Source organism: Caretta caretta, chromosome 25 (assembly GCF_965140235.1).
Source record: "Caretta caretta isolate rCarCar2 chromosome 25, rCarCar1.hap1, whole genome shotgun sequence".
NCBI classification, from domain to species: Eukaryota; Metazoa; Chordata; order Testudines; family Cheloniidae; genus Caretta; species Caretta caretta.
The window spans coordinates 7,094,434-7,109,699 of record NC_134230.1 but is presented as its reverse complement, the minus strand read 5'-3'; the positions used below and the strand labels follow the sequence as shown (position 1 = coordinate 7,109,699).

At 54.3% G+C, this 15,266-nt stretch overlaps 1 protein-coding gene and 1 long non-coding RNA gene across 2 annotated transcripts in view; both read right to left on the bottom strand.

The window, feature by feature from the left end:
• The window catches only part of TBXA2R (thromboxane A2 receptor), a 47,067-nt gene extending 43,915 nt beyond the window's left edge, over nucleotides 1-3,152 (bottom strand). Inside the window, exon 1 of the mRNA XM_048831155.2 lies at nucleotides 2,717-3,152. The gene's annotated coding sequence lies outside the window, so the exon portion shown is untranslated. The remainder of the gene's footprint in view (nucleotides 1-2,716) is intronic.
• LOC142070093 (uncharacterized) overlaps nucleotides 1-15,066 on the bottom strand; it is a 270,503-nt gene extending 255,437 nt beyond the window's left edge. Inside the window, exon 1 of the long non-coding RNA XR_012666024.1 lies at nucleotides 15,043-15,066. This is a non-coding gene — a long non-coding RNA (uncharacterized LOC142070093). The remainder of the gene's footprint in view (nucleotides 1-15,042) is intronic.
• Nucleotides 15,067-15,266: the final 200 nt, after the last annotated feature.

Below are 15,266 nucleotides of genomic sequence, written 5' to 3'. Positions count from 1 at the left end.
TGCACTTAGGATGGAAGAATCCCATGCACCGCTACAGACTAGGGACCGAATGGCTCGGCAGCAGTTCTGCAGAAAAGGACCTAGGGGTTACAGTGGACGAGAAGCTGGATAGGAGTCAACAGTGTGCCCTTGTTGCCAAGAAGGCCAATGGCATTTTGGGCTGTATAAGTAGGGGCATTGCCAGCAGATCAAGGGACATGATCGTTCCCCTCTATTCAACATTGGTGAGGCCTCATCTGGAGTACTGTGTCCAGTTTTGGGCTCCACACTACAAGAAGGATGTGGAAAAATTGGAAAACGTCCAGCGGAGGGCAACAAAAATGATTAGGGGACTGGAACACAGGACTTATGAGGAGAGGCTGAGGGAACTGGGATTGTTTAGTCTGCAGAAGAGAAGAATGAGGGAGGATTTGATAGCTGCTTTCAACTACCTGAAAGGGGGTTCCAAAGAGGATGGATCTAGACTGTTCTCAGTGGTAGCTGATGACAGAACAAGGAGTAATGGTCTCAAGTTGCAGTGGGGGAGGTTTAGGTTGGATATTAGGAAAAACTTTTTCACTAGGAGGGTGGTGAAGCACTGGAATGCGTTACCTGGGGAGGTGGTCGAATGACCTTCCTTTGAGGTTTTTAAGGTCAGGCTTGACAAAACCCTGGCTGGGATGATTTAGTTGGGTATTGGTCCTGCTTTGAGCAGGGGGTTGGACTAGATGACCTCCTGAGGTCCCTTCCAACCCTGATAGTCTAGGATTCTATGACCATTGCCCTACACTGCCAAGCCAAATATAAAGGTGCAAAGGGAGGGCCAACTTGATGTCCTCTCCCCTTGCTATGGGCTGGAGTCCTGCTGCGTGGCACACCCTCAGCAGGAGCTGCCTGGCCAGGGCAGGAGATAAAACCAGTGTTTGGGGGTCGTGTGCTGAACAGTGAGGGACCAAGCCACAAACCCCAGGGGGTTTGGCCCCAGGTTCTTGTGCGGTCTGTCTCTGAACTGCCGAGTCCCACACCTACCGTACAAGCAGGAGGGGCCTGGCTCGGGGCTTTGATTTGGACTCATAGAATCATAGATCATAGAATCTCAGGGTTGGAAGGGACCCCAGGAGGTCATCTAGTCCAACCCCCTGCTCAAAGCAGGACCAATCCCCAATTTTTGCCCCAGATGCCTAAATGGCCCCCTCAAGGATTGAACTCACAACCCTGGGTTTAGCAGGCCAAAGCTCAAACCACTGAGCTCTCCCTCCCACCCTGGGCCCCTTTAGCCCTGGCCATTGCAGCATCTCACACATGCCGGAATCTGGCTTCCTGCCAGCCTGGGCTATCTCTCCCTCGGCAGCCCGTGGCTCCGTCGGTGGAGGCGCATCAGAGAGAAGCCACACGCACGAGAGACCACGCTGGGCTGCGTGGCTGAGCCAGCCCTGTGGGCTCAGAGCAGTGTAAGCCAGCCAGAGCAGCTGGTGTCCTGCTCGTGCGCATTGGTCTGAGCCAAACCGTGCTCATCCAGGGATACCCCAGAGGGCAGTGGCTGGCCCCATGAGCTTCATGGCCTTCAACCGGCCGCATCGAAGCACAGCACAGACAGCAGCCTCTTCGACCTCCCCTGAGCGCCCGCCAGGCATCGCCCCCCGTGCCTGCCTGCAATAAGCCACCTCGCTCACTTCAAAGCCTGCAGTGGGTCGCTAGTACAAACCAGCCCCTTTTGTTCCACTCGGCTGGCGGCTGCTGACCTCAGAATCTGAGGGAAAGTCACAGCCCTCTTAACTAGACGTACTCGGCCAAGGGCATCTTGCCGCCTAGATCCAGGGGTGAGCACAGAGGACAGCAACAAGACTGATTATGGGGCTGGAAGGCTGACGGACGAGGAGAGATTACAAAAGCAAAATGTTTATGGTTTGGCTAAGAGACGACTCCAAGGAACATGATAACAGCCTGCAAGTATTTGAAGGGGTTGTAAGCACTGAAGCTAGAGAGGGATCAGGTCACGCTCAGGGTTGCAGGCTGAAATTAAGCAAATGAAAATTCAGGCTTGATACCAGGACGAATGTCCTGAGACTGTGATCACTGTGGTGGGACTTTTATAACAAAGGCTGGCAAAGCTCCAGGGAACGTGTCATAGGGAATAACCGCGAATAGGCGTTTTCCTCTTCAATTGTTTGATTCCGTGGAGAGAGGGGCCAGAACCAAGCATATCAGAACGTGGTGGATGTCTGGAATTGGCTCCAGATCCAAACCATGTGCTTAGGTCCATCTTTAATTCAGCTACAGAGCGAGAGATACCGCTAGCGTGCATGAGATGAGCTACACACACCCCAACCTGGCTGGTCACAAACCACTTCCCCCAGAGCCAGTCATTTCACATGATTTCATCCCGGCCTGTGACAGAGCGACCCTGCTGATATCCAGGCGGGCAGTGATAAAAAAAAAATTCCTATTTATTTTTTCTCTCTTCCATAAAAGGGAAAAGTGGAAGATCTTTACAGCTGGTGGGGAAGGGATGCCAGGCAGGGGATGCGTACACACAGACGGACACTTGGGTTCAGTCTCTGATCTCAAACAGACTTGGTTTCTATCTATATTTCCCCGCCACAAACATCTGTTGTTAACTTCTGAGCTGGGTGAAATTAACACGCCGTGGCTGTAACTCACTATTAAAGTTTCTTTTTAAACGAAGCCCCTTTTCTTTTGCAAAGCACTGTGCCAATCAACTATATTTTCCACATACCTTTGGCAATGCTAGGTCCGAGGGGGATCCCTGGAAAGAAGCGGTGCGGTGCCACAAAGGAGAGGCGCTCCTGCTTGGCGGGTGGCTGGCTGAAGAACCTCTTTCCCAGCTGATGGAAGCACAGATGTGGGGGGCGGGGGGGAGAGAGATGACTGTGCAGAGGGGAGGAGAGACAGACCAAGAGAGGCTGCAGCTTTTTAAACTGCTGTCTTGGCTCCTTCCCCTGAGAGAGCGAGGCAGACGGGGGTCAGGGGTCAGCGATGGAGCTGAGGATGGGACGGTGAGAATTGGGAACTGAAGCCGTGGACCAAGTGGGGAGGTGCATGGGAAGGCTCAGTTGCACTCTTGGGACTGTCCCACAGTGGTGACATGCCACAGCCTACAGGAAAAAGGAACTTCGACCCCTGGGCAGACCCTAGTGGAGGGTCCTGGGGGGCGAGGAGTGAGGAAATGACTCAGAAAGGCACCGTCTTCAAGCATCACAAGGCCATAAATAGTTGCCCATCTGGAGCACAACAGGGGGTGGGATGGAAACAGAGTGTGCTGCATAGACTGGAAAACCTCATCCTGCAGAACGGAAGGGAGGCATTCATTTCCCCGCAACGCCCCCCAGCAAAAGCAGCTGGTGAAAGCAATTAATGAAGCAAGGAATCATAGCAAAGTACTGCCTTCCAAAGCCCCAGGGATCTCAAAGCACTTACCAATCACTGAGCCCCACCCCTCCTCCATGGGATGGGGAAGTATTGTTAAAGCCATTGTGCAGAAGGGAAACTGAGGCACAGAGCAGCTGAGGGCCTGATTCTGCAACTCGTGAGTAAGAATCATTCAGATGATTAAAGGCTGCAGAAATGGGCCCCGGGTGACTTGTCTGAAGTCACAAAGTGAGTCTTTGGCAGAGCTGAGAACAGAATCCAGGAGTCCTGGTTCCTGACCCCCAGGCCCTGCCATGTTGAAAACAAATGATCACGTAGAAACCTGCTCCCGCTTGCACTGAAGTCAAGGGGAGTTTTGCCAATGATTTCAGCAGGTTAAGGATCATGAATTACGCAGCCACCCTTCTGCACGAGCAATCGGCTCAATGATTAATTGCCGGGGAGAAGAGAGGTCGCTCTGTAGAAGGCACTTCACAGCCTGGGACGTTCAGTGACGTCAGAATGGATTCCACGCCGATGAAGAGACAGGTTCCGGGTGGGATTGGAGTCTCTGTTCTCGGGACCATCTGGCTGGGTCAGGCACCCTGAATAACGCTGGCTTCATTGCTATCGCTGCATGGGAAGAAGGACGCAGAGTGTTTGCCTACAGCTAAATTTATCAGTCAGAAATTCCTCTAGTTGTCGACTGAGCACGTCCCCCAGCAGGTGAGCCCCGGCACCCTGATTTGCTAAGGTAGTGAAGGTGACAACCAAGGTCTCCCCAAGGAAGGCAGCAGGCTGGGCAGAGATGGCCCTGTTAGCGCAGTTGACATCGCTGGTAAATGAGCAAGGTCACAGGTAGGCGCAGAGGCTGTCAATTGCAGGCTATGTGGTCGAATGATTAGGGCAGGACTGCAGGGCTATATTCCAATCCCAGCAACTTGGTCTTGGGCAAGCCACCTCCCCAAAGTATTCCCCTGTGGGTGCGTGACGGAGCATTCGCTCTGTTTTGCGCCTGGTACCCAGCGCTCCCATCACATTTCAATCGGCATTAATTTAACAGGTGCCATTGGTTGGAGGCTCAGCTGGACCTGTTCGAAATGGCCATGTCTGGGGACAGAGCTGTCCGGCTTTTGATCAACCTGTGTGTCCGCACCCCAAACCTACATTGCATATGTGTGTGTCTGGACAGCCAGACACCCCCCCACAACCACACACACACACACACACACGCCACCATGCATACCCCACTCACCCCCCCCCACACACCCCACACCTACACACACACATCCCATGCCACGCACACCATCAACCCCACCATGCACACCCCACTCACACACACACATCCCATGCCACGCACACATACCACCCCCCATCTTCACCCACACACCACTCACTCACACACACACATACGCCATCCCCACCGCCACCCCACACCCCACACACACACACTGCCCCCCCCCCCACACCTACACACACAGACACACACATCCACACACACTAGCTCTGGATGTGTCTCTGTTTCAGTTGTGATATAAATACATTGCCTGTCTGTTGCTACCCAAGGATCTCAAAGCACGTAACAAACAGGAATTAACTGAATCTTACAAAAATTCTGTAAATGAAACGTGTCGCTCTTCCCGCTTTTCTAGATGGCGATGCTGCTTGTCTGCATGATGGGGTTATGGTGGCATAGCTCCAAGGTAACCGCATGCTGGCATGCCCAGGACAACCTAGTGGTCAGAGCAGGAGTCGGGCTGGGTCAGATTCCAGGAGATCCTGGTATCCAGAGAAAGGCCAGAGGGCAGACCACGAGGCAGCCAGGGTCAGGCTGCAGGAGCACCGCAGGGGAAGCAGCCCTAAGCAGGGGGAACCCAGCTGCTTGGACAATTTCCTGCGCTCGGTTTAAATACAAGCAGAGACTTAGTCAGGACTCTGGAGCTCCTCCAGTCAGATCCCGGGCCTGGAGTCCTCTGACTGAGTTGAACTTCTAGTTCTGGCACCATTAGGGGGTGACTGGCTGGCAGGTTGGAGCCCACTAGCACCCGAGTGCCTCACGGAGCAGGGCTGGAGACCAACGGGCCCTGGCAGAGGGATCCGTCTGCGGCGGTAGTAACACCATCTCCCTGAGCAAGGGAAGAAGTGCTGGTGATTAGGGGTTAGGTCTGCGATGCTGAGGGGTGCGGGTGTTTCACACCCCTGAGCACCGTAGCTATGTCCAGCTAAGTTCTAAGTGCAGAGCAGGCTGGAGACACGAGGAGGTTCCCTGGTCTACCCCAGGTCACCCAGCAAGCTCGGGAGAGAGCCCAGCTCTTCAGGGTTGCACTGCTGGGCGTTAGCCACAACCTCAGACAAACCCAGCCTAAGCTCCCCTGTCGGGACAGCTGGGTGGACAAGGGAATAGGAGCAGACAGCTTCCTGGGCAGCGTGTCAGATGGGCAGCTGGCTGGACAGAAAGGCGGGTGACTAGGGTGAAGCAGAGAGATGCTGGCCAGATGGCTCAGTCGGCAGGTTAACACTGTAGCTTATCTCATACTCGTATTTATAATGCACAATCACTTTGATTTACCAGCAAAAGGGGCTTGGCTGTAACCTTCCCTCCTCGCCTCCCCCCCACCCCACCCCCCTCCCCACTGCCTCATTTCTCTTCTCCTGAAATCTACACTGAGCAGCACTGGGTATCTTAATCTGGGTTCCTCACGTGTTGACGATGTGGTGAATCCCACTGCCCCGGGGCGGGGCAGTCCATCCCTAGTCCTGCTCAACACCACGGGCCCTGCGAGCTGGTCCCAGGCCAGATGACAGACGATGACTCAACCAGCCGGAGCTGTCGGCAGGCAGGTCACTGTGGCTGGGAAGCCCCAAGCCAGGCCGAACAGGGAACAGACTGAGCATTGGTCAGCACGTCCTGGAGCTGCCCCACAGCCGGGAGAAACCTCCCCCTCCACTCCGCACCCCGTCAGGGTCCAAGCTGCACCGGAGGGCAGCAGCAATGCCCAGCGGCCAGGAGTACCTGGGACTGGGACTATACGCGAGGCCTGTCGCTGCTTCTTGCCTCTCCTAGCAGGGCAGTGACTCCCAGAGGAGAGAGGCAGTTATAAACACTGCTTTCCCAAAGGGAGCGGGGCTGCTCTCTCCCCCCTGAGGAGAGAACGGCGCTACCCCAGCAATTGCAAGTCGACATTCCCCACAGGCACTCAGATCAAACCTGGCCAAGTTCACCGCACATTGCACCCACCGAGGCATGGAGCAGGGAGCTTGCTGGATGCATCTGGGGGCTTTCCTATCAGAGGCAGCCTGAGCTCAGAGTTACCCTGCTGTCACTGCCCTAGCAGAAAGCCACTGCAGCTGGGGCTTTCCAGGCTTGGGAATTTTACACACATCCTGTGGCTGTTTTGCGTCTTCCCAGCATCTCAAACACAGCTCAGATCCTCCTGCTCCAAAAGCACACGTCCCAGCTAGCTGGGCTCACGGAGAATCCCCCTTAGCTGTGCGGGGTCTGTGACACACAGCCCAGCAGTTCTAGTCCTGTCCATTAGTGAGCAGTGGTGTGCATACACACTAGCTTCCATTATCACACCTTGCATTGCACCACTTTCCCCTGTGTCCTAAGCCCAGGGACTGAATTCTCCCTCTTAGAGAAAGAGCAAAAGACTGGGGTGTTTGTCTACGCTGCAAGAAAAGAAACCCCCCAGCAGTGAGGCTCAGAGCCCGGGTCAGCTGCCTGGGGGTTGCAATACAGGGTTAGAACAGCAGTGTAGCCCTGCTTGCTTGGGCTGGAGCTTGGCCTTTGCAATCTGGCACGAGGGGAGGGTCTCAAAGTCCAGCTCCAGCCTGAGTGGGAACATTCACGACTATTTCTAGCCCCATTGCGCGAGGCCCAGTCAACTGACCTGGGCCCTGACACTCACGTTCCCCAGCACGATGAAGATCTGAACTCTAGGGGGCAGGAAGGCATGACCTGCTGCCGCTACCAGAGGCGAGGAAAATATGTTTGCACAGGTATTTTATTTGGCCTCCATTCCTGTGGCGTCTGAGCACCCCACAGCCTTTAGCCCCGCAGCCCCCTCTGAAGCAGGGCCGGGCCGTTGTGTAGCTGGGGAACTGAGAGGGGAAGTGGTTTGGCCAACGTCACCCAGAGAGTCCGCAGTGAAACAGAGACGTGGACCCAGGTGTCCCGCATCCCAAGCAAGTGCGCTAACCCTGGGCCAGCTAAAGAAGGCAAGAAAGGCCCCACGGGCTCAGCTGGCCACTGCAGCTCGGAGGGGGCAGCCGGTATGGAATGAGCTCTCTCCCGGAGAACGCACACTGATGGTCTGGGCTCCCACCGGGCTGCGGACTGAGTGTTCCTCACCCCCTTAGGCCAGGGCTATTCTGAGCAGCCTGCAGAACCAAGCACATCTGTTCGTGTCTAGGGTGCTAGTAATGCAAATAACAATAGCTACGAGATTTAGAGTAATAGCATCCAATTTTGTAGCAAATGTCACCCTCCCCAGAGGGTTTTCTAAACCAGGGGAATCACGGTGCCTGCCACTGAAATGCAGCTGCCTCTGGGGTGGGACTTGTCAGCTGTTGAACAGCAGCATCTTTCATCAGCTTAAGCCAGGAACTGAAGAGTAGTGCATGCAAGGGAAACTGCAGGGGGATTGTGCATGGGAAGGCTGGAGGGAACTCAGCCAGGACCTCAGGCGTAACATCGCTGTTCTTGTGCCCTGGGATCTTTAATGACCAAATCTGGGCAATACCTCCACAGTGAATGACTCCACAGCACCCCCTAACGCCACATCAGAAGTTAGGAGGGCACCTACTTCAGCTCCACCCCCCTGCAAGCTTTCCATGGCACTCTCCCAACCAAGCCCTGACCAGCCCTGACCCTTCGCAGCGTGTGACTCCCAACACAGTCACAGCGCCTGGGGGTCTGATGCTGGCGGAGATGCAGCCAACCCATCTCCTAGGTCACTCTGCTTTGGATGCTGCTCCTATTTATCTGGCCTAGCCTAGCAACCGGGGTGTTTCCCCTCATCCCGATCTGTCAGGTCTGACACTCTGCAGCCCCCCGCCAGAAGCCAGTGCTGTGAGCAGCCAAGGCATCTGGCGCAGATGGGTGGGCCCCTTTGATCTCTGTTGCTTTGAAGGCGCCCAGTCCCTCTGGAAATGTTATTTTTGAGCAGGGACCGTGTGAACAGTGCAGCCTACGATGCTGTGGCAGCTGGCAGGACACTAGCAACTCACAGCCCCTGGGTCCTGGCTCGAACCGCTGGCCAGTTCTGCCCCTGGTGTCAGGCCGAGCTCCCTCCCTCACCCCTTCTCTGCCCCGTTCCCCCAGGCTAGCCCAGTGCTTGCAGCTCCCTTGCTGCAGAGTTTGGCCTGCCTGGGATCTCTGCTTCCGTCAAGTCTTGTCTGTCCCAGGTGCCCCCCCGTGCTCCTGGCCTGCAACCCGCTGGGCTGGTGCATTCACTCCCAGCTGCTCTCTCTTGGAGAAGCAGCTAGCAGGGAGGCGCCCGCAGGGGTGGAATGAAAAGGGAAGTGCTCAGTGTGCCTTTTACTCACCACCACCACCTGCCCCTCCGGCTCGCTGGAGAACGGCCAAGCAGCCCTGCGGCTGAGATGCAGAAGCAGGGCTGCTAGATGATCCAAGCTCTAGCCCCAGATCTGTGGCTTCACCTCTCCATGCCTCCATTTCCCCACCTGCCCACGGGGGACAAAGCTGACTTTGAACACCTCCTATGGGCCGTGCCAAGCATCATTCTGCGTGGGGCTGACCCTGCTGTCCTCGGGACAGGTGAGCAGGCCGAGAGGGTGGTCTCCTCTGTGGGGATTGTAGGATCAGGCTCATCAGGAAGAGCCCGTCACACAGGGTTGCCTCCAACGATTCCCCAGCGCTCATTCACACACACCCCCAGCCCACGGGTTTGGTTTGCACCAGACAAGGCCCCCGATGGGATCTGAGGCAGATCCATGTGGGCTCTGGGAGCTGCTGGGCTGTTTTGGCTAATGGCCAGGGGCCCTGGTGGAGCAGAGGACACATTTATCCCTGAACCTGCCTCATACAGTGGAAAAGACTTGCTTAGCCACTCTTACCATGTCCAGCCTGGCTCCAGAAAAGGGCCAGCATTGTCCCCAGCCCTGCTGGCCCATCTGACTCAACCTCTCCACATGATGAGACTGAAGGGCAGAGGGAGCCTTGCGGAGGGGCAGAGGAGGGGAGCGGATGAGCAGAGCCAGAGGAGAAGAACTGTGGACACACTGGGTGGACACCCTGGCTCAGTCACTGGGCCGCGTAGAAGTCAGATGTCTAATTAAAAACCATTGAAATACGTCCTTTCTGAATTGGAGGAGGAGGATGTGTGTAAGCAGTGTCAGGATGAGCTCCACCCTGACATCTGGTGGTGAGGTGTGGCAAGTTGTGAAAAAGAACTTCAGGGGCTGATCTCATTTGCATAGGCACACCCACCCCACCTAGAATGAGGCCATAGCTGCCCAAATGGTCACTTTGGCTGCTGTGGGATCCCCAGTGTCTCTGTTATTGGGGCAGGAAGAATAAATTGTTATTACCCTGATTATGGGAACTGTGCTTGGAACTGTACTTGGCCTTTTGTTATGATGGAGGGACTCACCATCAACTAAGTAGCACTCGCTAGGCAAGGGTCATGGGTTCTAAAACTCTGTGAATTGACAGAGGTTGGGGATAAGTATTAATACTTGGAGGTATAGGCCTCTGAGTGAGGGTCTTACATGCTAATTGCACTTCTTCCTCTCTCCACTGTGGAATATCAAAGCTAATTTTGATTCCATTAGGAGTCTAGTTACAGGCTGCTGAGCTTACTTTGGGCAAATAGTGTATCAGCACTGAGGCTCCTCTACTACAAACTGAGTTCACCTAGGAGCTGAAATCACTGAGCATTGTGTTAAGTAATGGGGGAGCCTGAAGATATATTTGCAAAAAGAAAAGGAGTACTTGTGGCACGTTAGAGACTAACCAATTTATTTGAGCATGAGCTTTCGTGAGCTACAGCTCACTTCATCGGATGCATACTGTGGAAACTGCAGAAGACGTTATATACACGCCCACCTTGATTATCATTTGTTTCTTGACTTTAGCAAAGCTTTTGACACGGTCTTCCACAGTATTCTTGTCAGCAAGTTAAGGAAGTATGGGCTGGATGAATGGACTATAAGGTGGATAGAAAGTTGGCTAGATTGTCGGGCTCAACGGGTAGTTATCAATGGCTCCATGTCTAGTTGGCAGCCGGTATCAAGTGGAGTGCCCCAAGGGTCGGTCCTGGGGCCGGTTTTGTTCAATATCTTCATAAATGATCTGGAGGATGGTGTGGATTGCACTCTCAGCAAATTTGCGGATGATACTAAACTGGGAGGAGTGGTAGATACGCTGGAGGGGAGGGATAGGATACAGAAGGACCTAGACAAATTGGAGGATTGGGCCAAAAGAAATCTGATGAGGTTCAATAAGGATAAGTGCAGGGTCCTGCACTTAGGACGGAAGAACCCAATGCACAGCTACAGACTAGGGACCGAATGGCTAGGCAGCAGTTCTGCGGAAAAGGACCTAGGGGTGACAGTGGACGAGAAGCTGGATATGAGTCAGCAGTGTGCCCTTGTTGCCAAGAAGGCCAATGGCATTTTGGGATGTATAAGTAGGGGCATAGCGAGCAGATCGAGGGACGTGATCGTTCCCCTCTATTCGACATTGGTGAGGCCTCATCTGGAGTACTGTGTCCAGTTTTGGGCCCCACACTTCAAGAAGGATGTGGATAAATTGGAGAGAGTCCAGCGAAGGGCAACAAAAATGATTAGGGGGCTGGAACACATGAGTTATGAGGAGAGGCTGAGGGAGCTGGGATTGTTTAGCCTGCAGAAGAGAAGAATGAGGGGGGATTTGATAGCTGCTTTCAACTACCTGAAAGGGGGTTCCAAAGAGGATGGCTCTAGACTGTTCTCAATGGTATCAGATGACAGAACGAGGAGTAATGGTCTCAAGCTGCAGTGGGGGAGGTTTAGATTGGATATTAGGAAAAACTTTTTCACTAAGAGGGTGGTGAAACACTGGAATGCGTTACCTAGGGAGGTGGTAGAATCTCCTTCCTTAGAGGTTTTTAAGGTCAGGCTTGACAAAGCCCTGGCTGGGATGATTTAACTGGGAATTGGTCCTGCTTTGAGCAGGGGGTTGGACTAGATGACCTTCTGGGGTCCCTTCCAACCCTTATATTCTATGATTCTATGATTCTATGATCATACACATTGTGAAGAGAGTGGTCACTTTGGATGGGCTATTACCAGCAGGAGAGTGAGTTTGTGTGGGGCGGAGGGTGAGAAAACCTGGATTTGTGCTGGAAATGGCCCAACTTGATGATCACTTTAGATAAGCTATTACCAGCAGGACAGTGGGGCGGGAGGAGGTATTGTTTCATGGTCTCTGTGTGTATATAATGTCTTCTGCAGTTTCCACAGTATGCATCCGATGAAGTGAGCTGTAGCTCACGAAAGCTCATGCTCAAATAAATTGGTTAGTCGCTAAGGTGCCACAAGTACTCCTTTTCTTTTTGCGAATACAGACTAATACGGCTGTTACTCTGAAACCTGAAGATATATTGTGGAGCAGTTTGTGGGATGGCTGGAGTGCCTTGTGGACAGGCTGGTGGAGCAGTTCATAGGATGGCGGGAGCTGCTTGTGGGATGCGGAGCGAAGCAGTTTGTGGGGCGGCTGGCGGAGCGGAGCGAAGGCCTATGGAGCTGTGGGGCGGTCAGCTTCAGATCATGTAAGGTGCCCCTTACCTCTCTTCCCCCCCCCCCCCGCCCCATCTCCACCCAGGTTGGGAGGTAAAGCTCTGCAGATAAATTTTCGAACTCTGGGGCTGCCCCGACCAGGGACAGAGACTTTTGGGTCATTGGACTTTTGGGACTTTGGGTGATTTGGGGTTGCTGGACTCGAGAACCAAAGGGAAAGGGCATGCTCCAATTTGCTTGGGGTGGGTTTTTTGCTCATGGGTTGTGTTACGAATCCTGTCGGTGGTGGTTCCCCAACATAACGCCACATGGTTTCTCTCTGTTATTAAAAGGCTTTTTGCTACACTCAGACTCTGTGCTTGCGAGAGGGGAAGTATTGCCTCTTGGAGGCGCCCAGCGGGGGTGGTATATATTTGTCCCAGGTCACTGGGTGGGGGCTCGAGCCGGTTCGCATTGTGTTATTGGAATGGATCCCCTAGATCCTGAACCCGGCCCTGGTTGCTGCCAGCTCTGCCGGGCGGAAGGGTTACATGTGGAAAACTCCCTAGATCCTGAACCCGGCCCTGGTTGCTGCCAGCTCTGCCGGGCGGAAGGGTTACGTGTGGAAAACTCCCTAGATACCGAACCCGGCCCTGGTTGCTGCCAGCTCTGCCGGGCGGAAGGGTTACGTGTGGGAAACTCCCTAGATCCTGAACCCGGCCCTGGTTGCTGCCAGCTCTGCCGGGCGGAAGGGTTACGTGTGGAAAACTCCCTAGATACTGAACCCGGCCCTGGTTGCTGCCAGCTCTGCCGGGCGGAAGGGTTACGTGTGGAAAACTCCCTAGATACTGAACCCAGCCCTGGTTGCTGCCAGCTCTGCCGGGCGGAAGGGTTACGTGTGGGAAACTCCCTAGATCCTGAACCCGGCCCTGGTTGCTGCCAGCTCTGCCGGGCGGAAGGGTTACGTGTGGAAAACTCCCTAGATACCGAACCCGGCCCTGGTTGCTGCCAGCTCTGCCGGGCGGAAGGGTTACGTGTGGGAAAATCAGGGATGGTTCAGAAGAGCTACAAGAACATTTTGCAGTCTAGAGAACCTGCCTCACGGTGGGAGGCTGAAGATGCAGATGCTATTTCCTGGGCTGGAAGGAGGTTAAGCTCTTACCTGGGTGAAGATCTCTGAGAGCAGAGGGTCCCTGAGGGAGCAGACAAAGGCTGAGTGAGATCCAGGGGCTGGAAACTGATGCTAGATCACTTGAGACTAGAAATCTGAGGCCTGTTTTACAAGGGAGGGTGATTAGCCATGGGAATGACTCACCTAGGCAGGTGGGGGATTTGCCATCATTTGGGATACTTACTTGAGGACTGACTGAAAAAAATACGCTCCAGCTCAACAGGAGGCCTGGGCTGGGCACAGGAACGACTGGGCAACCTTCTCTGGCCTGGGGAATCCAGAAGGACAGGCTGGCCCCATCTGGCCTGGGCATTGATGAATCCGGGAGGACCCAGCTCCAGGAGGGGGTGGGCGAAGGTGATAAGTAAGGAGCTGATGGCCACAGCTGAGGAAACTGGCTTCAGGGTGGGGTGAATGGGAGTGAGATGGGTTTGGAGTCCAGGCAGAGTAGCCCAGGTTTTCCAAGGCAACTAGTGGTTTTGGGGGCCCAACTTGTGACCCCTTAAAGGAGCCTGATTCTCTCTAGGCGGGTGCTCAAGTCCCCTGATGGCATCTCATGTTGGGTTCCCCCAAATCACTTGTCACTTTGGAACGCGTACCCAGGGAATCCGAACCCTAACGCCCACCAGGACTTGAGACCCTCACAAGATGATCCTGGATGCTCAGAGCTGAAATCCTGCCCAGGAGGCCCAGGGTCAGCTCCCATCCATGCAAGGTCTCAGCACATTTGCTTCCTTTGGTGAACCCAGCAGAGGAGTTGTGATGAAGCGGGACTGTTCTTAATGTTTCCTCTGAATAGTGTGGGAGTGCCTCAGTTTCCCCATGCAGTTCTTAAGTATCTAGGTGGTGGGATAAGAGTGTATGATCGTTGCAGAGCCCTAAAGGGCAGGTGTATGCAGGGGTGTACACAGAGAATGGCCGACACCCTGTTTCCTGGCAACTGATGGCCTGGGCCCTTCCCCCCTGAAAGGTGAGAGCTACAGGGTTGGAGAACAAAGGAATCAGGTGACCTCCTGGCCCCGGAAAGGGACAAAGCCCAGAGGAGGAGGGGCTGGAGGGGGAGGTAGTTTGGGGCTGGCTGGGGACATGGAGTGAAGGGCAGACGTGGTTGTCTGGCTCACTGCCCCCCAAAATGGACCCAGCTGAGGGGTCCTGTTCTCTGCACCTACAAGCTCTGGTTTAGACCATGTTCCTGTCGTCTAATAAACCTCTGTTTCACTGACTGGCTGAGAGTCACATCTGACTGCGGAGTTGGGGTGCAGGACACTCTGGCTTCCCCAGGACCCCGCCTGGGCGGACTCGCTGTGGGAAGCGCATGGAGGGGCAGAGAGCATGCTGAATGCTCCGAGGTCAGACCCAGGAAGGTGGAAGTTGTGTGAGCTGTGTGTCTTGAAGACAGTCTGCTCACAGAGAGGAGACTTCACCAGAGTCCAGACTGGCTTCGTAGGGAGCAGTTCCAGAGCATCACCCGGGGACTCCGTGACAGGAGTCAAGCCTGGAATCCACTCAGATTCGCTCCAGAAACTCTAGTGAAGTTGAAGAGGTGTCTCTGCCCCACACAGGGTCTGTTCATTCATCACATCAGCCCGTCCCTTGCTTCATTCATCACATCTCACTCCCCTTCAGCCACTCTCATGTCTGCAGTGACAAGCCATAGGGAGCCCAAGCTGAGAGAGAAAAATAATCCCTGGGTTCATGAAAGACTGAGATGCTGATTCCAACGAGCCTCCCCAGGAGCGGCTTTAACCCAGAGCCAACATAGAATCATGGAATCATACAAGATTAGGGTTGGAAGAGACCTCAGGAGGTCATCTAGTCCAACCCCCTGCTCAAAGCAGAACCCATCCCCAACTAAATCATCCCAGCCAGGGCCTTGTCAAGCCAGGCCTTAAAAACCTCTAAGAATGGAGATTCCACCACCACCCTAGGGAACCCATTCCAGTGCTCGCCCTTGGTGAATCCATGCTGACTGTTCCTGATCACCTTCCTCTCCTCTAAGTGCTTCAAAATGGATTCCTTGATG